A 26,122-nucleotide genomic window follows, 5' to 3' on the forward strand; every position below is an offset into this window, starting at 1 on the left:
GTTGGAGTGAGCTGTATACTTTTAAAAGGGAGTTTGCAGTAATTGTGATTATGCCAATTGAATATTATGTTTATCTTTAGCTATAATTCAAAATTTGAAGTTTACACAATATAATAGATTATAAATCATGTTGGCTTTCTCATGACACATGTTTGAATTCTGAAGTTTTATGGTAATTTTGACAGTTGAATGTTATTTCTGTTTTCTTTTAACCCTGTAAAAATGAAATCAACTCACTTATTTCTTGAGGTTATTTGTGTTTGGTATCATCTCTGTGCATATTTGGTATTCAAAAATAAACTACACACTTGAATGGTCTTGCTGTCAACCATCATGTTAATCTAGCGCTAAGAAGAGGGTCCAGTGTTGCGCATGTTCCTATCCAAGGTGCTGCCCCAGTAGTTGACTGCAGTGGATAGGGGAAATTATGCAGTTGGGACTACTTAGTACAGTTGTAAAATAGTGAATTTGTGAAAAGCCGAAAGGAGAGCTTATGATGTAGGTTTATAAGATCTCTTTTTTTAAAAAACTTGTTATTGATGGCGTGACATCTACTGCTTTGAGCTTTGTATGCTGGTCTTATGCATCTTTTAACTATTTTTACAGTTTTTAAAGTCAGAGTAATTATGAACAATAATGTGCGATGTTCTGTTAATGCATTTTTAAAATTAAAGCTTATGTCAAGTTTTCTATTAATTCCAAGCACTCACTGCACATCCTGAGACTGTCTTTTGTGTTTTTAAGTTGAGATGTGTGATTTGAAAACATTTGCTATGGAAAATATTGTTACATATTGTCCTGTTTTATATGTAAATTATTTGTATTTGAGTGACTTTTTGATGGAAGATGGGAGCACTTACAACTAAATGTTGGGGATGTGGAGGAAGAAAGTTTTTTGATTATTCATGTTATAGACAATTGGAGTGGATGGGAGAATCGTTAGTAATATTCCATTTTGGAGTTCTGTCACGCATCAAACAGAGGAAATTAACATAAATTTATCAAAATATTTTTAAACATCTCGAAATCAAAACCATTGTCTCCAAGAAGGGCGAGAAATTCAGATATCCTCCAGGCCAAGTGTGTGTGTTAAGCAAGAGATGTAGTTGCACACCTACACAAATATTTGGAGTTGAAAAGGACATAGCTGTAAGCAGTGTGGATTACATCAAACACTGGGGAGGAAAGTGTAACCAGAGCATTTAGCCCATCAAGTCCACACTGACCCTCTGAAGAGATTATACTAGCTGTGGGCTATTAAAGTTTATTTCCAAATATCATTAAAATGTCTTGTTTCCTAACAACTAGTTTATACATCTTACACTTTTTAATCATAGAATCCATACAGTGCCAAAAAAGGCCATTCAGCCCATTGAATCTACACTGACCCTCCAAAAAGCATCCCACCAACCTATTTCCATAACTCCACATTTACCAGGGCAAATCCACCTAGCCCAAACATCCCTCGACACTGCAGACAATTTATAATATCATATAATACAATACAATAACCTCTGAGCCATTGCACTATCTGGAATAACATAGATTTGAACACATGATCCAGTGAAGCATTTCCAGTTGGGCAATTGCAAGCCGTTGTCTCATTACTTGTAGTCATATTATGAAAAATAAACCTGGCTTTCAGGAAAAAGAAATGAAGCCCAAGTCCTTATTGTTGGAGAATTTCATCTGTTGATTCACTGGTCGCTTAAACCTTTGATCAAAAGTGTAATGAATTATAGGCCTCCATTCTGTGAAGTATACTTAAAATCTTAATTTTATAATGTGGGTTACTTGCCCAATTAAGTCTGTACTGATTACTCTTGCTATTTAAACGACTTGGTCTAATTTCCACATCTACTTCCTCATGCATCTTTTATTATTTTCCTTTTTCAAGTAGCTGCCTAATTTTAAAAGACTTTATGGACTAAATTCACCATTGGTTCTTGGCATAGACCTCTATCTCGTATGTAAATAATTATTTTAACTTTTGCTATTTTACCCAAGTAGTCATGTAGAGTGTTTGTCATTGGCCTCAAATGATTTTGTAAGATGGCCCAATTCTGTTATCATTTAATATTCATACATGTTTTCCAATGAGAATCAGTAAGAGATTTGGAGGTTGGAAGCAGTTCAGACCGGTCAGAAATGGAGCAACTCATGAAGAAAGAATAGAAAAGCTGAGGCTTTTCAGTCTGAAAGGAAGATGATTGAGATATGTCCTTGTCCAGGTATTGCAGTCATGTGTTTTAGATTCTTGCATGCTTTTCTTTAAAGATAGTTCTGTAAATGATGCCCTTAAACTAAACCATTACTTTGCCTTTTTCTAGTATGACCCCAATATAGGACTTCTGCTTAGACTTTTTCAAATTAACTTCTAGTGAGGAAACTATATGATTTGAGAAATATAATCGGCTGTCATGCAGTGAATTATGAAGTGTTTTTGAAGAATTTTAGATATGTTGCAAAATCGTCTTTTGCTTGAGAATCATAGAACTGTACAGCAGTTAGGGAAACCATTCAGTCTATCGGGGTCTGCACTATGCTCTTGTAGAAGGATTCAGTTAGTTTCATCTCCACTTATCTCTCTTTCTCCATTTAAATATATATCCAGTTCCCTTTTGAAGGTTTCTTATGAAATCTGTATCCCCGTCCTTATGCTACACCAATGCATTCTGAATGTGAACTAATTATAATCTTTTTCCTCATGTTATCTCTAGTTCTTTTGGCAATCGCCATTCTAGGTCTGTCTGATAACAATCAAAAGGCGGAAGACAAGCTATTTTTAAAAATTCTGCATCAAACCAGAGATGTTAAAGTGTAGTTCTTCAATTGTGCATTTAGCTATGCAATGTGGAACATTGACTTCACTATTGGAGTTTTCTTGAAAAAAACTTTCCTAAGATATATTAGGATATGTATATAAAACAGGTTGGCAAAAGATGACAACAAAGTAGACTGCTTGGAATGTTTTGAGTTATTCTCCTAACTGATATGTTTGGAAACGAACAATTTTTCTGGTTTGTTTTTGACAATATTACAGCATATTATGATGTCATTTTTTTGGCAAAACTTTTTTTCGAAAGCTTTTCTGGAAAATTTTAAATCTTGCTGAAAAAAATTTGATCTGTTCTTTCAACTTGTCAGTACGAAGTAATAAATGCATTGCCCTGACTAATGCTGAATTGTGCAAATGATACTACTTATTTTCTGTGATGGCTGATCTAAATGACATAACGCGGGGTCCATAAAATTAGTGTCTCTGGGTTAGGAAAGGGAAAAGTGGGCAGGTTGCATGCCATTTTCTAATGCCCGGCTTTTAAGTGCACATTTTGTGGATGTCAAGTGAAAACTAGGATTTGATAGCCTTTCAGAGTTGAATGGCTCATGAAAACTTGGTGCATTTGTGTACGTTTCATAAAATTTCAGCTGTTTATTACGTTTGCTGGATCAACCTCTGTTTTAATAAATGTAGGAATACAGATTTAAAAACAGCAGCTTGCTCTTCATGAATACATCTTGACTGTAATTTATGTTAAGTTCGTTTTATAATTAGGTGGATTTACTTTTGAATCCACTTAATCATGGCTGCTGTGAAAAATACATGCTGTTATAGATGACCTTTAGAGCAAGTCAAAGGAAAAATTATCCTGCTACATTTACTTCAAGCTCATATTTGCCCTACAAACATGATTGGTCAGCCAACTCCATTCAGTGCAACGTTTTCCAGTAATGTTTCTTGACGACCATGTAGGGATTGTTGAAGATAACTTAAAACAAAAACTTTCCTCTCCAAGTTAACAAATTATAAGTGCAAGACTTACACTCAACTGCATAGACTGGCTGGTTGTTTCTTTGCTATTGTTCTCTTGCTGCGAATCCATAAGATCACTAGTTAGATGAAAGGTCGTTGACCTGGGAGGCCTTACTCTGTTTATTGTGCCTGTTGAGTTTTCTCGTTAGGGGTATGTTCTGTGTTTTTAAAATTGTCGTGTAGTCTTGAGACAGCATTTTCAGTATACCTTTATAGCAGATTTGACATTTTTAAAAATTTTGTATTGTCCAAATCCATGTGTTTTGGCTATTCTTTTATTGGGGTTCAATTTTTCTCTGCACCAAAATGGTCATTGGTTAGGGAACTAACTGAATGGCAGAGCAGGCTAGAAGGACTAAATGGCCTACTCTTTTTTCCTGTACTATTAAACCTATGCATCAGAATCCAGTCCTTACATTTCATTTGGAGTAAGTGGTAACATCAAAGAAAGCCAATTAGGTTTAGCACGTTAATTTTGATTGCCACTGCATAGATCATAGATGATCATAGAATCCCAACAAGTCCACACTGCCCCTCAGAGCATCCAACTCAGAACCATCCCTCATAACTCATCTCATTGACACATTCCTGAACGTTCTGGGCAATTTAGCGTGGCTAATCCACCTAGTCTGCGCATCTTTGGACTGTGGAGGAAACTGGAGCAGCCAGAGGGAACCCACACAGACACAGGGAGAAAGTTGCACGAGGGTGGAGTCGAATCCGGCTCTCTGGTGCCGTGAGGCAGCAGTGCTAACCACTGAGCCAAGATTCCACATGATTCTGTAATATCGTGTACTTGTTAGATCTCCTAACTTTTATACAAATCCTAGCCAATAGAATGTGAAGACAATTTTATTTTGTAAGTTTCTGTTGATGTTGCTCTGTAACTGGGCACTAGGAGTTGACTGGTACTAAATAATCTGCAATGACTTCTCTTGCCGCAAGTGCCCCTTTGCCTCTGGCCACCTTGAGGATCCATCTTTGGCTTCTTCCTGTTCTACATGCATGTGTTACTCTTCTGCAATCTGTGAAAGTTCATCAACATACATTAGAAATTGATAGCACAGTCTCTATAAATTGTCAGCATTGGATGAGCAGGAGTTTTCTCATTAAAGATTGGAATGGCCATCATCTGTTCCTTAACCACTGTTTCTACCTATCTCCCTGGAAACTGAGTCTGAACCAGGCTGTAATATTGGTGCCATGGTGAGATGAATTTCCCACCATGTATTTGTGCTGTTTCTATCATCGTACATTTTCAATTTGTCCTTGTTGCAGCTAATCTGATAAGCCCATCTTTCATGTCTTTATTATCACTACACAATTTCAATGCATTTTGAGTTTGTCTCAGCGTTCTGTAAGTTTAAGTCATCTAAAACCACCTGTATGTACGTTGTTGGTAACTGTCCCTCAATTTGTTTTTAATGTTTATTCGTTTGCGAGTTTCTGCCATAGGCCTTCATGTGACTGAATAAGTTGATTCTCAATTCAGTGAACTTTGTGCACATTGGACAGGACATCCCATAAGATAATGGTGTCTGGAGTGCAGGATATACTTTTTTTTCCTACATTGCCACCAATTTGCCACAACATTTGACTCCCCAAGTGTGCTGCTTGATGGGCAACTTGCCAATCATACAATAAAGAAATTGCTTCTTTGGTCACTAGATTCAATATTAATTGTGTTTTCTGTTCACGGATGCTGACAGACCTGCTGAGTTTCATCAGTTTCTTGTTTGTGTTTCAGATCTGCAGCATCTGCATCCATTCTTAACTATTGGTTGAAATGTCCTCCCAGTCATTCATGTCAATGCTGCAGCACTTTAAGGACAGCTTCAGTGCATCTGTAGCATTTTCTTTCTCCTCTGCTGAAAACTTGTCTTTCAGATTTGTGAAAACAGGACTTGGCAGTGAAGGCACTTTTCAGCTACCCATTTTCAAACAAAGTGTCCTGTTTAGTTGAAGTTTTGCCTTAATGCTCGTGGAGCTGGCTGCAAGAACAATACGCATGTTTGTTTGACAGTCTTCCCATTGATTCCAGGGTGTGCACAGAGGCATTGACAGTGGAATTTCTCAAGTGCCGTTGAGAAGCTGATATACAGCACAGATCTTGCAATTCTGGAGCATGGTGACAACAGTCCTCTGTACATTAAGACTTCTGTTGACTTGTGAAGGTCTTTGTTGTCAAATGCAGGACTGATGACCAGAAATGTCAACTTTCCTGCTCCTCTGATGCTGCCTGACCTCCAGCTCCACACTGTATTGACTATACCTCATTTACTTTTCATCCTGGTTTTCAAATCTCTTCATGGTCTCAACCCTTACTGCCTCTCTTATATCCTTCAGTCCTGAAACCCACAGAATTTTCTCTTCTTTTATGGTCTTTTGCATATCCCTGATTTTAACCACTTCACCAGGTGCAGTACCTTCAACTGCTGACACCCTACCCTCTGGAGCATGCTCCCTAAACATCTTCACTTATCTTCCTTTCATTCTGTAGGACACTTCTTTAAAATATACTCCTTTGACAATGCTTTTGATTGTAAGACTATATGCTTCCTTATCTGGTTTGGTGTCTAATTTTATTTGACAGTGTAACTGTGTATTGCTTTGGGATGTTCTGTTACATTAAAAGCCCAATAGACATTGCTTTTGTTTCTCTCCATTCAAGTAGCAATCCGAGTGTGAATATTACAGTATACAATTTTGTTTGCTGTATACCTCCCAGTTATTAATCACTTACGAATTGCGTCACTGAGAGGAAAAATTTCATTTGACGTGCTGATAGTATGAAGTACTTTGTTATCGCCCTTGATTCCTGAGACATTCGTTTACAAGTTTAAACCTGGATATTTTTATTTTTTGAATATTCATCAGCTGAAGAAGTGTGAAAATGTATAATTTATTCAGACATGCTTGACTAATCTAAAGTCTGTGTGGGATGGATTGAAGGATGATTCTTCTGAACACATTTATCCGTATCCTGTAAGAAAAGGAAAATCTACATTTCCACAATTTAAGCTTAGCAGTAGCATGTTTCATATGTTTAACTGTTACTGATCATTGGCTGGAGATGCTTTTACCATGATTTATGCAATATAATTTCTGAATCACAACCAGCATCTTTATGTGATACTCAAACTTCCATGTGACAGAGCATTTGTATGATACGCTGACAAAAATGGAAATATAGCAGATTAAGCAGATGTTTTAACAAAATGCAGTTGTAACACTTGGCAATCTGTAGTTCTACCAGGCTGTTGGATTGTTCAATATATTGGATTCTGTGTTGATCTTGGTTACAGTTACCTATATTTTGAGAGTTTGAGATTCTGGATTTAAGGATATATAATAGATGCTGATGTTGGAATTGAGATTTTCGAAGCTGTTTGGGCTACTAGAACTGTAATTTTGGTAATACTTGTGTCTTTATCTTTGAGAAGAACTAGATTTTATTAGAATAATTTTAAAAAAGACTTTCTTTACTATATTTTTGATATGCTCTTTTATTAGTCTAATATTGCTCCCTTCTTATTGAGTTCTTTAAGTGGTAGGAATAATCTTTCACTATTCACACTCAAAAGCTTTTATAATTTTAAGAATTGAGTTCCAGTTAAAACAGTTGATTTTCTCTACCTTTTATATCCATAACTTCTTGTTCTGATATAAATATATATCTGGGATGCATAATAACTGGGCCTAGTGATGTTTGTTTAGTAATTTTTAGTCAGGAGTATTTCTCAAATTGGGTTTGAATTTAGAATCAAATTCGTCTCTCAAACAGAATATGCAGTATGACCACCTTGATTTAGCAAACATCCTAAAATACTTCATAAAGGCTGGATGGGGGAGGGTGAAAGAAATCTAACACCAGGAAAGCTGTGGGAGAAGCTGAAGGTGTGGATTGAAGGTATGGTTGAATTGGTCTGTTCTCAAGATCAAAACGCATGCAGCAGATGTATTTAGAAATAAAATCCAAGTGTGCTGGGAAATAATGACTGCGGGTTTCACCATCTGTGGTGAAACTGAGGCAATGGAAACCAGCCAATTTCTGTTGGCCAAGAGTAGAATAATAGACGTGGACGGAGAGGTTGTACAGGTAGAAGAGGTGGGAGGTGAGGAATTTGTAAATGAGGACAAGGTTATGAAATCAATGGCCTAAAATATAGTTAGTGAGAATAAACGTGGAAGAATAGGGAATTGTAGATTCAAGATATATGGCTGCAAGTTGCTGGATGTGTTGGTATTTGTAAGAGTTGGTGGGGAGGAGGCTGGTGAGCAGGACTTTAAAGATGCAATCTGAAATTATTGTATTGATCTCGCTCTCTCGCTCTCACCCCCACTCAGATGCTTTTATAGTTTATTAACTTGCTCTCTCATTCCTGTGTTTTTGTTATATCCTCTTCTATTCTCCAGCTGTTACCCTTTTATGAGCTTATCCTAAGTGCCACTGATCTTTTCTAGGCTTCAGCCTGATCTGTGTTTTAGAATGGATGCTGTTAATTTCTTGTGTAGAGTAAGTTTGAAGCAATACTCCAATAAAATTAGCAGAACTTTGTGTGAATTAGTGAGAAGTTGGCTGGGTGGGGAGAAACCAGAGGAGTTTGAGGCCAGGAAAGGGAAGCTAGTTTAGCTGTTGCTTGCTCAGAGCTAGTTGCAGGACTAGCATCTGATTGATCTGTCCATTTAGGGACCAATCAGGTTGGACAGGTTTATCAGGATGAATTGGATCCCAGAAAGTGGGGCTTCAGCTGGAAAATTGATTTTTCACTTGATTGCACAAATTCTTACACTATATAAAATAAAAGCAAACTCTCCTTTTCTGTACAGTATTGGAAACAGTGGTTTACCCAGTGTTTAGGTAAGATGAATTTTAAACAACGGCGCTGAAGTAAGAAACCAAATACTTGACAGTATCTTCTCTGTTCTGAATGCAATGATTCTGTGGTTTTGTGGCTGAAAGTTAGTGTGAGGCACACGTTTTTACAAAGTTATTTTCAAACACTAGGCTCTCAAAATATGGATGCTTTAAAAATAATGAATGTATGCACTTAGAATTTTTTTTGACCATATTTAATAGGCTTATGCCACAAAATAAACTTTGAGGTCTGAGACTCAGATGCTCCACTGCAACAAGTCCATAAGAAGTTGCATTTCATGTTTTTTATATGAGCAATATAACTTTTAATAGCAGGAATATTGGACAAGAACCTGTTTTCCTTTCTGTCAAATTCTTCTAAGAGAATATTTTACTTTTGTTGAGCCTGGCCCTGTGTTTCCAGAATTGGTTGATACATGGTGGTAGCAGAGGAATACGTTTTGTAGATTGTGCTGGTTTTGCTTTGTTGTGCAAATAAAAGTAACTGAGCATGTCATATGGTGTAAAGGTTTTGTTTAAAATCTCTTTTCATAATACAGTAGTGATTTCTATTAATTGCTTTGGCCTTTGTGAGTATTCTTGGTATTTTAACTGTCCCTGGCAGGTATTAATGTGCCTGAATCTAGCAATCAATCCACTCTGGTGAATCCTACAATGAGAATCACTTTCAAGGGTTGCTCTTGCTCTCCTGCTTTTCCTGCTGTGTTACCGGTGGAGTCCCCTAAGGGTCTGTTCTTGAATCCCTACTATTTCCCAGTTGCAAGTGGCCCTTCAGTGCCATCATCATCAGGCACAGCATTAGTTTTCGTCTATACTCTTGATCACTTCCATCTCTATCTCTCCCCGTCTTCAACTCACCTCATGCTGGATTACAAGACTGCTCACCTGGCATAGTGTATTAGATGAGGAGAAATTGGAGATTTGGAAACCTGAATTGCTTTTGTTTGTTTCCTAGCTAGCTACTTCATTCACCTTACTGCTGATGTCTTAACTCTCAGCAAGTTTCATTCTTCTATTATCTCTGTGCTGGTAACTTACATTGCTTGACTGGGAGGTACAATGTCTTATTTTTAAAATTGCCATCCAATTTTTCAAAATACTCTGGCTTCTGTCCTCCCTGTGTGTTTAACTTCCCACAGCCGCTTAACTGTTAAGATATTCCTTTCGTTCTATCCTCTTGCGTGTCCTCAGCTTTAATTGTTACACCATTGCTTTCAGTTGCCTATGCCCTCAATTCTGGATTATTTTACTTACACCCCTCATCCTTTATACCTCATTTTCCTCCTCTGAAGACATCCTTAAAGCTTCTTTAATCAAATTTTTGATCATCTGACCCAATCGTCATTCTTTACGTGATCTAGTGACACGTTTTTGTTTTGATGCTATATAAATTACATCTCCTTTATTTAAAAAAAGTTATTTTGGCTTAGAATTCTATCCCTTTTATGTCTTCTATTACCATGTTTAAGTGCCATTTCTTGTTTTGTCATCTCATACCTCATTGTCATGTCTCACATCATTGTGTCTGTCACATCGTTGCATCTCATCGAGATCCCCATTTGTGCTCCTAGAGTTTGCACCATTGCGTCTACTTTCTAAATTACTTCAGAAATACTGTTGGTTTCATTATGGCATGTTTATTTGTAGTAATAAAGTTATTCCTTCACTATCCCCACCATTCTCATTGACAGTTCTTGTTTATTCATTTTGTTGCAGTCAAGTTTGGAGGAATTTCTGTCCCTGTCCAGTTGCAACATTAAATTTAAATACCTTAGACAGTTACTGATTTAGACAATAACATACTTAATTGTAGTCTGTCTTAGAATAAAAAGCTCCATAAACTAACCAGAGATAGTAGTAGGAACTGCCGATGCTGGAGAATCTGAGATAATAAGGTGTAGAGTTGGATGAACACAACAGGCCAAGCAGCACCAGAGGAGCAGGAAGGCTGACATGTTGGGCCTGGACCCATTTTTCTGAAGAAGGGTCTAGGCCCAAAACGTCAGCTTTCCTGCTCCTCTGATGCACTTGGCCTGCTGTGTTCTTCCATCAACTAACCAGGTTTCTTTAAAAAAAAGAGTTTTGATTTAGCATCAGTTTTTTTTTGTGTTCCCTGAGTAGGCCTCTGTTCAGGTACTGAAGTAAACTTCACTTTTAATCTTTTGACTTTTTAAAAAAATCTGTTTGTACCTGTGATAGTAGAAGAACTGATGTGGATTTGGTACTTTGCAGTACCTTGCCTGTGCAGTGCAATAGTTGAGGAATGTATAGTGTATCTACTGCACATTTCTTTGAAGTCTTACGCAAGCAAGAAGCCAGCTTTCTTCACTAAACCTTTCATTGTTTCATATTACATGTTATTTAAACTAGGAATGGGCGCAAGTGCTGCAAGTGCATGCTACAGTAGTTTAACTTGCGCATTTGCTTTTCCAGGGAAAAAATTATTCTTGACAACCTAACACTGGCTTTAAAATTGATTCCTGTGAGAAACCATGATTTATTGACAGTTGTTTCATTTAGCAGTCATGATTTTCAAAAACGCAGCATCAGCTTTAAGTGAAGGCGTTCTCTACAAATTTTGTTCAACCTACTTCAGTAAACTGCAAGTTCCAGCATAGACAGGTCTTTGAATATTGCCTGCTAAAGTGTCTATCACTTACTTGTACTTATTTCAGACATGTATTGTTTTAATTTAACATTATGCATGCAATAGTTAAACACTGCATCGACTTTCTTTCGCCTAATAAACAAATCCATACCAGTTTCAACAGCACAATCAGCCCAATAACCTCATTGTTAAAAATTTTTTCAGTTTCTTGAGGATGTAATATTAGCTTATGGAGTTCTGGCATGCTCACATTAAGAAATTATTGATGACTCAATCATTAGGTTAGCTCCCTGACTTCAGAGTTAATGCATTTGCACTACAACATCATTGTTAGCAAACTCTCTTTTCGGTGGTGCGAGTGAACCCCTGCGGTTTGCTAGGATACTGATATTGCACCTTCATCTATACTTTAAGTGTATCTCGGAATCAAATTCAGGTCAACCAAGTTTTTATATCCACCAGCACATTGATCAAAGAAAAATCCTACATACTTTTAAATTTGGGCAAAACTAGCGATCATTGAGTTGCTCTTTTAAAACTATACAAAAGCTTACATAGACAACTTTTGTAATTTTGTTTGTCACCTGGAATGAACACAACTTTTTCTTCACCTCTTTAGATGGGAAAATTTTGATGCTTTTGGTCAGCTTTGAACCAGGGACCTTCTGCATATAAAATAACTACCAAAGTATAGAAACCATGCAGAAAGTACATCATCTCAGGATTGTACTGGAGTATTGGCCGTAAGTTTGTGCTCAAGTACTTGAATGGGGCTTGAATCCATTACCTCTGAATCAGATTAGAGTGGTGGTGACACAGAGGTAAATGTCAGGCGTAGGATGTGAAAGGGTGTTGGATTATTGCTTCATTCAGGTCTTGTTTTATTCCATTAGAATAGGTTGCTGCAAGTTTTCAGTGAATGTAGTGACATTTCTATAACACTTCTTATTCCTATCATTTTTATATGGGTCCCTCCTTGATAGTGCTTGTCACATGTGGCCAAACTTGGCCACATGTAGAGAGAGCCTATTTGGATGGATGTATCTGGACTTGAAATAATTGAGTAGGTTGTATGACTGGACTGAATTCCGAAGGTTGAACCACAATTGTTAATTCTATCAAGCGTCTGTAAATTTCATGCCTATCACCTTTGACCTTTCTAAATTATTCCCAAAATACTATTAGTTTTGTTATGGCACATTTATTGTAATGATAAGATTATTCCTCCATTATGCCCACCATTCTCATCAATGGTTCTTGCTTATTAAGTTTGTTACAGTCAAGTTTAGAGGAATTTCTGTCCCTGTCTAGTTGCAACATAAATTTAAATACCTGACACAGTTACTGATTTAGACAATGACACCCTTAACTGTAGTTTGCTAGGCATAAAAAAATCTGTCAACTGAGGTTTCTTTAATTTTTTAAAAAAAAAGTGATTTAGCATAAAAATGCGATTACAAAGTGTGGAGCTGGATGAGCACAGCAGGCCAAGCAGCATCTTAGGAACACAAAAGCTGCTGTTTCGGGTCTAGACCCTTCATCAGAAAAAGCTTTTCTGATGAAGGGTCTAGGCCCGAAACATCAGCTTTTGTGAAATAAGATGTTGTTTGGCCTGCTGTGCTCATCCAGCTCCACACTTTATTAACTTGGATTCTCTAGCATCTGCAGTTCCCATTATCTCTAGCATAAAAATGAGTTGTTTAACAAAGATGCAAGTGGGATTAGCATGCAGCTTGAAGATGTAAAAGGTTAAATATTTTCCCATCTAAATAATTACGTCCAACACGTGTGCACCAATTTTAAAAAAAAATCTGTCTCTGTGGAGGAAAAAAAACAATTGACCAATAATTGTTAGTTCTTGAAGTAAAAAGGATATGTTATGAAACATTTTAAATGGCTTTCAGTCAGCATACTGGAACACTTGGATATTTTTCACCAAACATTGGCAGCTGTTACCAGGGCCAGATGTTGCAGATGGAGTTAATTCAGGAATTATTGAACTCTTTCAGAGACTTTTCAGGAAAACACCTGGAGTAGTGTTTCAATTATTGCACTGGACTTTCAAAAGGGTTTTCTCAAAGGCAGATGATGAGCTGGGTAGCTATTCTGTCTCTTAGCAGACTGTTACTTACTGAACCATAAATAATATCCAAAATTAAGGTAACTCATGACATAACTCATAAAGTACCTCATAAAGCCAGGCATGTAAGTTCCAGTAAATAAATATAAACAAATAATGCAAGCTGCATGACTTTGAAGAAGTGGTTTTTAAATAAGTCGCAACGTATGCTTTTTGTGATCCTTTTTTAACAAAATGTCCAGCTACCTTCTCTCTTTTTTCATATGGACTGTTACTACAATAATCAAAACAATAACAGTGGAAATGTTCACATTATGTCATGAAATTATCCAGTAGTTTCCTTTTTGTTACCTGATATGCCTTTTTATTAATTTTTACACTTCTGTGTAAAATCACTGTCTTAATTGCTATGCTTCATTGGCACATGTAATTTTGCATTCCATTTTCCACACTAAGGTGTCACTATAGAAGCTATCTCCCAATGATGATGTTGCTGATTGGCCAGTCTCTGGAAATAGTTCTCCTCTGAAATGAAAACAAATTATTGTGATGCTGGAAGCATGCAACAAAAAGAACATTTCAGTAGAGATGGCATTCAATGGAGGGAAGAATCCTATCAGTTGTTTTAACTGCATTGTGCAGGGAAAAGGGAAAGCTAAAAAGTAGTAAGGGAAGGAAAGAGTAATTAGACTACAGAAGTTGAAAGGCAAAATGGGAAGGTAATGTGACAAGTAAAGAATTGAACAAAATAAGTAGAGTAGAAGTTTGTGTTTACAATAGAATGGGAGAGAGGGAGAGGCATGGGGTTGAACCTTATTATTTTTTTCTGATAATTGTGTCAATTTTACTGAATTTCATAGAGGGTTTCTCTCAGTGGGACCTTGCGTGATCTCTCACTGTTGCTTAATAAGCTCACTTTGTTTACTATCCATTCTAGCCCATCTGTAGTCCCACTTTACCACTGCCATATCTGGACCCCCTGACAAAGGCCATCAGTCTCGATTTGACTAAGGACTGCTGACCATGAGACACCATTCTTGACATTGTGAAATGTTCTAAACAGCAAGGCACTACTGTGAGCCTAGTATCTATGGCTGAGGAAGAAGATGCAAAAAGTCAAGGCATGTTGGCGCAAAATGAGTAAGCTTCAGAGCAAGTTAATAGGCAGAAAATGCAACCTGGTCTGGCTACATGTTCCTGAGTACAATGTCATTGCTATAGCATGACAATAATAGTTGCTCTTGTGCCCAAGGTGCTGCGTTGAAGTTCAGAAATGTCCTGTAAATGGATCAGAGATATGCCATGAGAGTTGTTATTGACTAGTACATGTCGGATGCCAGTGGATGTTGGATGTGTTTGGCCAGGGAGTGTGCCCTGAGGTGTGGAGTGGTGAACATTTGAGATTTGAGTTAGACCACAGACTCTCAGCCAGCAATTTAAGTTTTAACATTACAGGCTCGAATGGTGTCTAGAGGGAGCATTTTATTGCTAAATATTTGTTTACGTATTTTGTGGGTAGGGGCAAATAGGTTAGTAACGTTGCATACTAGCTAAGATACTGGCTTGTTTGTTTATCCTCTTTGCTTCTCTACTTCTGCTTAAGAAATAATACATTGGTAGCTATGTGTATAAAGAGGAATGGTGTGTGTGCCTGGTGCAGTACTATTGTTTCACAAAGAGGCGAGAATCAAGGTTTGAAGATGATTCCTTTTGCTCCATGTAGACATTTCGTGAAAATGTTTTAGTATGAGATCAACAGAAATCTCTTGGATTATAACCGTACTGTCAAACTTGGAGGGAGTTTATTGCTGTAGAAATCATCAACATTACTTGCAGTTGCTGGTGCAAGCTTATTTGGCACCAAAACTAGTTGATTCTTGTTTTAAAAGCCTTTTGAATTATCTTGATAGCGGCCAACTTTCATAATGTTATTTTTGTTAGCAGTAATCCTTTACTGTGAAGTCATGTGGTAATCGTAGGTGTCACAGCAGCATGAAACTTGTAATATCTACCTTACAAGATGACTTGACATGTTACTGGAAGCAACAGTTTGTTGGCTATTGTAGCTGTCAAGCTTATAGGATGAATGAGGACTGTCATGACGCCCTGCTAAGTCCCTACGTTTTGTCCAGAAGGCCTAACTTTAAGTCCCCCTGCTCCAGAGGTGTGTATTGATACATCTGAACAGGTTGATTCAAAAATATTGATATAGTGAATGAGAATTTCATCTTTGTTTCTTTTTTAAGGCTAACATTAATGAGGAAAATGGTACTTGTCAAATTCAACTAACTGCAAGGAAAATTATTTTTAATTAAAAGGAAAGTTTGAAACAAAGCGACTTTAAGAAGGGCAGACATGCCAAATATTATCCCACAGTAGCAATTCACAAGCAGCATCTTTTAAGGTGTTTGTTATCAGACTCTTGCAGGCACTCCACAGGGTATTGCCCTTTGCTAGGTTGTCTGCTGCTTCATTGATGATGATGATCATCATCATCATCATCATCATCCTCACCGAAGCAGTCCATGCCCAAATGCAGCATAAAGTGGACAATGTTCAGGCTTGGGCAGACAAATGGCAAGTAACATTTGTGCCACGCAGTGCTAGGCAATGACCATCTCCAGCAAGTGAGAGTCAAGCCATCGTCCTTTGACATTCGAGAGTGTTACCATCACTAACTCCATCATAATCAACATCCTGGATTTACCATTGTCCAGAATCTGATTGGGCTAATCAAATAAGTCCTGGGGTTACAAGAGCAGATCAGTGGCAAGGAATCTTGCAATAAGTAACTCACTTCCTGACTTCCCATCTGCAAGGCACAAATCAGTAGTGTGGTGGAATGCTCTGCAGTTGCAACAGCACTCAAGAAGTTTGACACCTTCCAGAACAAAACAGCCATCTTGAGGAGCACTACCACTGATATTCAGCAGTGGTGTGTACTAGTGACAAGATGCACTGCAGAAATTCACAAATTCCTTCGACAACTCCATCCAAATCCATGATTGCTATGATCTACAAGGTCAAGAAAGCAGAAAGTACATTAGAACAGCCCCACCTGCAAGTTTCCTTCCAAGCTACTTGCAATCCTGACTTTTGGAAATATGTTGCTGGGTCATAGTCCTGGAATCCTTAATGGTATTCTGGATAAATCTGCACCAAATGAACAGCAGTGGTTCCTGAAAGTGGCTCACTACTACCTTCTCATAGGACAAGTGGGGGTGGGCAATAAATTTTAACACAGACAGTGACACCCATATTCTGTGATTTAATTTTTAAAAATGAACATGTACTATTTTGTAAAACCGCAAGTTTTGGACTAGTTGGAGTATGAGATTATGAAGTCTGTAGGATGATACTGTACCAAATACTGGATATCCGGATTTAACTGGTGTTCTGTTAGCTTGGTTGTTCATGGTTTCTTACTGGAAAACTGAATGGGCCTGATAGAGAAATAATTATGCAAGACGAGGTAGAATAATGCAGTCTTTTCCAGAGAATAACAAACAGGAAAATTTAATCCCCAGTTAACAGCCAGTGTCTTGAATGAAATGTTGTCTACTGCCTTAAATTTAAGTGTATTGTCTCAGGTTTTCCATTAGCATTTGATTATAGGACTTGAAACTATGTTCTGAAGAACCTGTTTGAATCAATTATGTGAGGGATCCCTGAAGCCACTCAATTTCTTCACATCTTGTCAAATTTATACGTGTTTGATATTCTGCTAATATATTTCTTCCCTAGCTGGCATTCTTTTGAAAATTCTGACCATGGGCCAATAAGAACCTCCATAATTTGCTGGGTCCTACTCCACACAGAAAAGCTTGAAAGTCATTGTTGTGTTGCCCTTTGGCTGAAAATAAGATCTGTTATGAATTTGTAGCACAATTGTAGCAACCAATTATAGGAGCATGAAGCTATTTCCTTCTGTTCAATTCCAGAAATTAAGAACAAAATATCCACCTGAATAGCTCAGGGCTGTATAGAATGAAAGTCATGTGTGGCTAGTGTATGCATAAGATAGGTAATTTTAATTAAGAAAAACGTTATGGTCAGACAGAACATTGGTTGTAGTCTGGGTCATCCTGACCTTGATCTCTGAAGTACAAACTTAAACTGAACTTGCACGTGAACTGACATCCACAATTGCTTTGGCGTGTCTTTTTTTAAAAGAAAGTATTACTCATGACTGTCTTGCCAGCATTGGAATCACAAATGCAGTGTAATAACTTAGTGTGATTTTCCATCTTGTAGGCTGTTTGCACCCCAATTTACTGTCTATGGAGTTCTGTCTGTGCGTTTTAAATAAATAGCCTTCTTGCCCGTTCTGCGGATTGTGCTAGGAGGAGTTGGCAAATGCAATTGTTGGGTATACTGCAACAAAGTTTGCACTAACTAGCTTACTTTTTATGCCAATCTAAATTGTTTGGTCAACTAAACAAAATGAATTGGGTTAACGGTTAATCTAAGATTGGTCGTGATATGATAATGAAAGACAAGATTCGGAGCTCAAGATCAAAAGGTAGATGCCCTTTGACCTAAATACCTTTATCTTCAAATGTGTGATTTTTCTTTTTTTTCTTTCCTTTAAATTAATCTGGATTTTATTTGCCTTTAGTACTCTTTCAAGAAATCATTCCAAAATTGCTTGCTCATTTTTTTTTAAGAAACTTCTGATATAAGCCCTCAATTTTATTATCATTTGTTGAAACCTGTAGTTTCGCTGTTCGATTAATTTACAGTGCTGTTTTTCTATACCTCTTCCAGAGTTTACCGGTAGCAATTACTAAATAGCCATAGCTCAATTGTAGCAGAAAATACCTTCCATATAGGTAAACTTACTTGATGTGCATATTTACCTAGCAAGCACTTACCAACATTCAGTAACCTAAAGTATAAAACAGCCTTGATGAATAAAGGGCTACTCATATTTTCCATATTTTATCATGTTGTTTTACCGGTTAAATGCATAAAAAGGGAACTGTATGCATTGGTATACCCTACTAATATGCAATTTGGTGCACCTAGATTTCTAACCAGTTAAGTATGGCTGGTGGCTTATGTATTGGGTGACACTTCTATTCAAAATCTTTTCTCAAGCTGAGTGAAAGTCTGGCTGTTTTGTTCACTGTGATACTGACTTAAGGAATCCATTACTTTTGTACACCTATGATTCTGCTATCTTGGCTGTATCCCTTTTAAATTTAGCAGCTGCTGCTTTGTTGAGGTTAGATGTGTTGAACAGTTAGTGTACTCATCCCCCCCCCCAACTAATTAAATTTCAATTTGTCCATGTCTTCAGGACACTGAGATATCTTTACCCCTAACTTAGTTGTAGTTCCTTGGTTGCCATCTTGCATTCAACTACTCTCCTAATTTGGTTTAGTAACTGAACTTGACCAGTTTGCATTGTGGTTATTCATCTGGATTTATACTGGGCAGTCTAGTTTTCAGCCAATCTGACCTATGTATCATACCATTGCCTTTATGGTTGGCATTTGTATTTTAGTATTAACAGCAATGCAAAAGGTTTCAGCCTGAGCAAGATCATCTCTGGGCCTCACATTGACGACTTAAAGTTATTAATTTTGGCCTAAAGAATAGAAAAGTAAAATTTTTTTCAAGAGTGTAAAATTTATTAACTTTGATGTGCAGACAAACTTAATGTACTTGTACAATGAGTGCATAAAGATAGCATGCAGGTACAGCAAGCAATTAAATAGGTGAATGGCATACTGATCTTCATTGTAAGTGAATTAGAATAGAAAAATGAAATAGCCTTGCTGCAATTTTCCATGGCTTTGATGGGACCACATCTGGAATAGTCTGTGCAGTTTTGGTCTCGTATTTGAGAAAAGATCTAATTGCATTGGAGGAGGTACATCAAACATTCCTGGTTCCTGGGAGCGGAGGTTTATATAAGACACTGAATACATTGGGTCTATAATCTCTCGAGTTTAAAAGAATGAGATGTGATCGAATTGGAAGACATTACTCCTTAGACGCTTGATAGGGTACACATTGAATGAAAAGAAACAGGAAACCCAAAAGAACTGCAGTTGCTGGATATCAGAAATAAAAAACTCAGTTCTTACAGCATCTGTGGAGAGAAAAAGAGTTAACATTTCGGGTCCAGTGACCCTTCTTCAGAACTGAAGACTGATTTATTTAGGACTGAAGTAGGGAGAAATTACTTCACTTAGAGTTGTGAATGTTTGAAATTCTCTACACCAGGATGTGGATACTCTGTCATTGAATGTGTTTAAGTCTGGGATAAACAGATCTCCCACAATTGAGGGAATGTTGAGAATTTTGGATGTTGAAACCAAGGTCAACCATAATCATATTGAACTGGCAGAGTAGGCTCAATTGGCCGCTTCACTTAATTTATTGCTCCATTTTGTTAATGAGTTCTGTGTTCTGTGCCCCAATGAAACACTGGCAGGTGTGTTTGCTTATTCTTTAATCTGGCACACTGGACACACTTTACCTGCTATTGTGGTCCATGGAGACTTTGTTCTGCACCACATTGCTAATTGTGTACACGTGTTGATGAATTTGTCTGACCAGCTACCAAAGTGGTGCTACCCTAATCCCAGTCCAGTGTTTGACCTGCATAGTTACATCAAACTAGAAAGTTACCATGGCAATGGATTGCAGAATTAGGGTGACTATTTTATATTGGCATCTGATTTTTGCCTGATCTGGTTTCTGGTATTCTTGATCTCTATTAGTGGCCACTGCAGGATGACTGACTTCGGGGGGGAAAAAAGTTTACAAAGTGCATTATCAGCAGTCCTTAAAGATCTTTAAACTACACTTGCCTGAAAGTGGAACTGAGTGTTGAAGGACTGAAACTGCCTACCCTGCAAGTTGCTGATTGCTACTTGCCCTTTCCAGATTGGCCACCATGAGACAAAGGAATAAATATCATGTCTTGGACAGTATTTTAATGTGCTCTTCTGAATTTTTTTCCTCTTTCTTAATCTTCAGAACATATGGATCCTTGCTGTTTGATTCATGCTGTAGTCCCTTATCAAGGTGTTTCAGAGATAGTAGGAACTGCAGATGCTGGACAATCTTGAGATAACAAGGTGTAGAGCTGGATGAACAGCAGGCCAAGCAGCATCAGAGGAGCAGGAAGGTTGACATTTCGGGCCTGGACCCTTGTTTAGAAATGGATTCCGTAGGCAGGTACTAAGAAAGGTGATGTGGCCGTAGTACCTGGTTTGCTTCAGGACCTTTATCAAGCTGACCTGTTTTCAGATGTAAGTCTGGCCGACTTGCTTTTCTAGAGGATGTACCTCAGTTGAATCAGGTTAGACCAATTTGAATAGGTACAGATTTGTATTTTGGAGCGTGAGTAAATAAACAGTGATGGCGTGAGAATCCCAAATCTACTTGTATCTCCTCAGTCACAGAGCAATGAAACCATTGTAGCTGGGATCAATTCATTAACAAGGAAGCTGAGACCGTTTGCTGTACATAGTTCTGTTTTACAATGAAGCATGAACTTTGTACTTCATATTCAGTTTGATTCCATTTAGAAGGCTATTTCTTCATTCAAAAAAATTTAGCCACAACATTAGCTCATTTAGCAACCAATCCAATCTCCAGACAGCGTTGAGTCTCCTTTTTAAAAAAATCAAACTGCTAGATAAGAGTCCAAGGTTATTTTTAATAATCATCTTTAAATAACAGCTAATTTAAGTGCTAATTTGTGCTTTAACTTTCAGAATCATCTTTGTTTCTGACTAAATCCAAATGTCTTGGTTTCAGATGTGGTGTTAGCTATTCTGTGTTCATTTTAATTCTGAAGTATATTGTGACATCATTCTATATTATTCATTTAAATTAAATTTGAACAATGTAATTTGTCTGCTGTTTTTAGATTAGTCATAACCATTTTTAAGGTAGTCTCATGTCAAAACATTTGATTCATAGAGAGACATTTGTGGCACAATTCCAGAGACTATCAAAATCCCTTTCCTGTTCTACTTAACAGCAATACTCTGTGTGATATCAAAAGCACATTAATATTTTCCAGCTTGTCCTGCAAATTGTGACTATTTTGCTGGACTTGCATATATTCTTTGCAATTGTGCTAAGGCTGTATCCTGCTTCCCCGCCATGGAAACTCTGTCCTTTTCCACTTTCTTTCCAAATGAATAATTATTCCTAGGGTGGAACCAACTTTTGTTTTCATGGTAGTTGTTTTAACTGTCTTTTTGTTCTGTTTTAAAATCGTGACCATTAAGATTTTTAAAATAAACTGATTTTAAGCTGATGATATTTCAATGGCTGATTCATGCTTTGGAAAAATGTGAATCTGTTTTCAGTTTTCCGTGCGCACAGACTCATAGAATCCCTACAGTGTGGAAGCAGGCCATTCGCCCCATTTTGTCCACACCGACCCTCTGAGGAGTGTTCCACCTAGACCTTACCCTGTCCCTGTAACATTGCTTTTACCATGGCTAACCCACCCAGCCTGCAAATCTCTGGACACTATGGGCAATTCAGCATGGCCAATCCACCTATCCTTCACGTCGGATGTGGGAGGAGACCGGACTTCAGTCAGATGCCCAGGGTGGAATCAACTCCAGGTTCCTGGCGCTGTGAGGCAACAGTGCTAACCACTGAGCCACTGTGTTGCAGATTCAATATTGTTTATGTAACATGGGAAAATAAAACATTAATGGATTCCCACTGAAGAGGGAGAGCCTACAGCACTCATTCTTGCTGGCATTATGACATTGATAGGTGCTTAGGAGCAAATTGCCTGCTAATCAGCACTTTGAACACCTGTGAAAATGGAAAGCACCTTTCAAATCACAATAGATTGAGGGGAGCACAAACCAATGCACAAAGAAGTAATTTCCAATGGAGAAATTATTATTTTCTGAGCTTCTTTCATTTATCAGTGCCATAGAGACACAGAAAATAAGTGCAGGAATAGGCCTTTCGGCCCTTTGAGCCGACTGTGCCACACCTTCATTTTCTGCGGAAAGCCTGATCAACTCGTTTTCATCCCTCGGTCACGGGATCCTGGATTTTAGCATTCTTTTCACCGTATTACACCAGGAGCTGTGCTGCACTAAACAGCACCAGACAACATTGGTTTTGGGGAGGCATGGTGTCTCTATGGTTAGCACTGCTGCATCGCGGCATCTGGGTTTGATTCCAGCCTTGGGCGACTGTCTGTGTGGAGTTTGTGGAATCTCCCTGTGGGCTTCCTTCCATAGTCCAAAGATGTGCAGATTAAGTGAATTAGCCATTCCAAACTGCCCACAGTGTCCAGGGATTTGCTGGCTAGCTGGGTTAACCATGGGAAATACAAGGCTACAGGGATAGGCTAGGGGGATGGCTTTGGATGGGATGCTCTTTGGATGGTCAGTGGGAACTCAATAGGCAAAATAGCCTGCTTTCATACTGTAGGGATTCTATGATTCTAATCTGTGAACACTGTGCCGGCTAGCTTTATGTGGGGAGAGGCCTCATATCCACAAATGTGCCAGTAGGCATTCAGAGTCTCTGTTTTTCTGTTCAGTGGCTTAATCAGAGGGATTTGGGAGGAGGTACACTACTTATTAGCCTCTGAGCAGCCTGCACTTGTGCTGAATGAGATCAGCACAGTGCTTCCACTCACGAGAAAGAGGACCAGCTTTGTGGTGTCCTCGACTGAGCAGTAGCAGTTTCACAATTTAATACAAAGGAACCAAGGATTCCCAATGTTCTATTACTATAGAATCCATTTCATCCACACCTAATAATTTCAATAGTAGGTGACTTGATTCAATGACTGCTACCTCTATCAACTATAAGGATAAAGGCAACTGATGCAGGGAATATCACCTCTTGCAAAGTTTCTGAGAGACACAGTACTGTCTTAGAACTGTATCATAATTTATTTTTTGTCACAGGGTCCAAATCCTGGAACTCCCTAACAGTGCTATATCTGCATATGGACTGCAGCCATTCAAACAGTCAGTTCACCACTTTCTTGAGGACTATTAGAAGCAGACAACAAATGCTTGCATTGCCAGTGATGACCACATCGTGTGAAATAATAATTTTAAAAATGGCTCTGCTGTGACATTTTTCAGAAGTAACTAATCAATGCATGCTGTTGAAGTTATTTTTTCAGTCGGATGCGATGCCAGGTGCATCCACTGTTCAAGGGAGCTGAAAGCTTTGTGGAATCGATGACTGTTCACCCTGGTAATACTATTGAACACCTCCTGCTGTACCGTTGTCCCATAGTTTGTTAATGCAGTAATTAACTGAATATAAAATGTCATCAATTGACTGGAATCTGTATAACAAAGATTTGGATCAACTTAAGATTTATACATACACCTGAATTTGTCTTTCTAGATGTAAACTCAGGAAGTTGTACAAGAATTTGCAATGTCAGAAGTTCAGAGTTATATGACTATTTAGTTTGCAATTTCATCAAAAAATGTTCCAATTGAGCAACTGAGCATTAAATTTACTTCAGATCTTCTAGGTTTTAGTACTTTTATGGATTTTGTACATTTTGCATTTGACCTTTTTTAAAAATTGCCCTCGTTAGTTCACACCAATCTGTTATTTATCTGATACCACATGCGTTTGTATTTTAATCTTCATATCGTGTACTGCTTTGGTGATCCTACCCAAGAAAGGATATACTGCTGGCCATGCAGAAACAATGAACATTCACCAGACTGAGTGCTTGGTTGGGGAAAGATTGAAACTCAGACAATATTCTCTCAGTCAGAAAGACGAGAGGAGATGTCATTGAAGTAAATAAAAAATCTTGTAGGCTTCACAACATAAAGGCAGGAAGGGTGTTTCCCTTGTCAGCAAGATCTAGGACCAGGGAACGTAGTCTCAGAATAAGGAAGAAGGCATTTGGGACTGAGATGAGAAATGTTTTCACTGAGGATGATGACACTATGAAATTCTTTGAGCCTCCATAGCCTTCTGGCATAATCGTTGAATATTCAAGTCAGGTTCAAGTTTTCTGCACTGTGGGGATGCTATGATCTACAAATCAATAGATTTATAAATATTAAAGGGATCAAGGGATACGGCAATATTGCTGGAAAATGGCACAGTGGTAGAAGATCAGCCATGACCTGGCTGAATGGCAGAGCAGGCTTGAGCCAACCTGCTTAATTCTATACCTGTTTCCCCTGCAATAACTGATTTAACAGTTATAAATGGAATAAGTCTCACTTAATGTTTTTAATTTTTGAGCTCTCCAGTAGCAAGACTTAAACCTTTATTGAGATAACAAGATGCAGAGCTGGATGAACACAGGAGGCCAAGCAGCATCAGAGGAGCAGGAAAGCTGACATTTCGGGCCTAGACCCTTCTTCAGAAAAAGGGTCTAGGCCTGAAACGTCAGCTTTCCTGCGCCTCTGATGCTGCTTGGCCTGCTGTGTTCATCCAGCTCTACACCTTGTTATCTCAGATTATTCAGCATCTGCAGTTCCTACTATCTCTGAAACCTTTTATAGTTTGTTTTTGGCTCTGGAATTAGAGCAACCTCTGGAATACTTGTGAAAACAATTAAATAATACAACTCTTGCATACTCCAAACAGTAAGTCTTTGTAGCAGATACCTCTTTATTTTTAAAGTGTAGAGATTTGTGACTGTTGTAGCTGTCCTTATTGAACATTTGCTATGAAGGGTCATTTATTGAGAAATAATGGAAATTTGGGGACTCGGTGGTGCTGATGGGAGGATGTATTGAAATCTTCTGAAATATAGTTCAGTCAGAATTGGCAGACTCTCTTGGCATAGAATAGACCCATTTAATGGGTGGTATGGCTTATCATGAGATGAAATAATGCTTATTTTCCCAGGGGGAATGTGATCACCAATGATTATTCAACACTTGCTGTATGAATGTTTATTTCTTTAATACTGTGCATCTGCGGAAACTTCTTATCAAATTGATGTGCACTCCACTTCTGTTTTGTTTTTGGATTTTCAGGCTTTCAACTGAAATAAATCAATTTATTTAGTAAAGATGAATGCTTTAAAGATGCCCAGTAAATATTATAGTAACTATTACAGTGATGTGCACGCAACCACTCAGAGCAGGTTGGTTGAGTCAGAACAGTTTGTTGTCTGTATACTCCAATTTAGAGAAAAGAACCCAAAGTAGTTTTGGTCCTGTATTAATCAGAATCTTGTCATTGTTTTGTTCACGGTATATTCCCACTTCCTGACCTGTCATTCAGATAAGATTAGCCGATCCATGGTAAGGTATTGAGTGGATGTCGTCATGTACTAAATGCATCCAACACGTGTAGGTTGCAAGACATTGCCAATAAAGGTGTACTTGGATTACACGATAATAGAACTTATCCTGATTGCTTGGTTATGTAATTTTTTTTTCAAAATTCATCAATTTAGATGCGAAGGTTACTGGTTAAATCAACACCTATTGCCTATCCCTTATTGCCAATGGTGGTGAGCTGCCTTCCTGAACTGTGACAGTCCTTTTGTGTGTAGGCTCACCCACAGTGCTGTTAGGGAAAGAGTTCTGTGATGTTGATCCAATAATAGTGAAAGAGTGGGATATTTGTGGAGCTTCCTCCTGTAAGTTATTTAATTGACTGCTACCATTCACAACTTAGATCTGATCTGTTGGCTGTGGGAACAGATTTAGTGTTGTTTTGACTGTTTGGCGTGCAAGTAGACCTATTTTACAGCTTCACTGGGGTGACATCTCATTTTTAAGGCAT

The 26,122-nt window shown here is 38.0% G+C and overlaps 1 protein-coding gene across 11 annotated transcripts in view; it reads left to right on the forward strand.

Annotated features, from left to right (window-relative positions):
- Positions 1 to 26,122, forward strand: part of git1 (G protein-coupled receptor kinase interacting ArfGAP 1) — a 167,804-nt gene that overhangs the window by 1,128 nt on the left and 140,554 nt on the right. The gene's annotated exons all lie outside the window — the stretch shown is intronic.

The sequence above is a fragment of the Stegostoma tigrinum genome, chromosome 27 (assembly GCF_030684315.1).
Source record: "Stegostoma tigrinum isolate sSteTig4 chromosome 27, sSteTig4.hap1, whole genome shotgun sequence".
Lineage (NCBI taxonomy): Eukaryota > Metazoa > Chordata > Chondrichthyes > Orectolobiformes > Stegostomatidae > Stegostoma > Stegostoma tigrinum.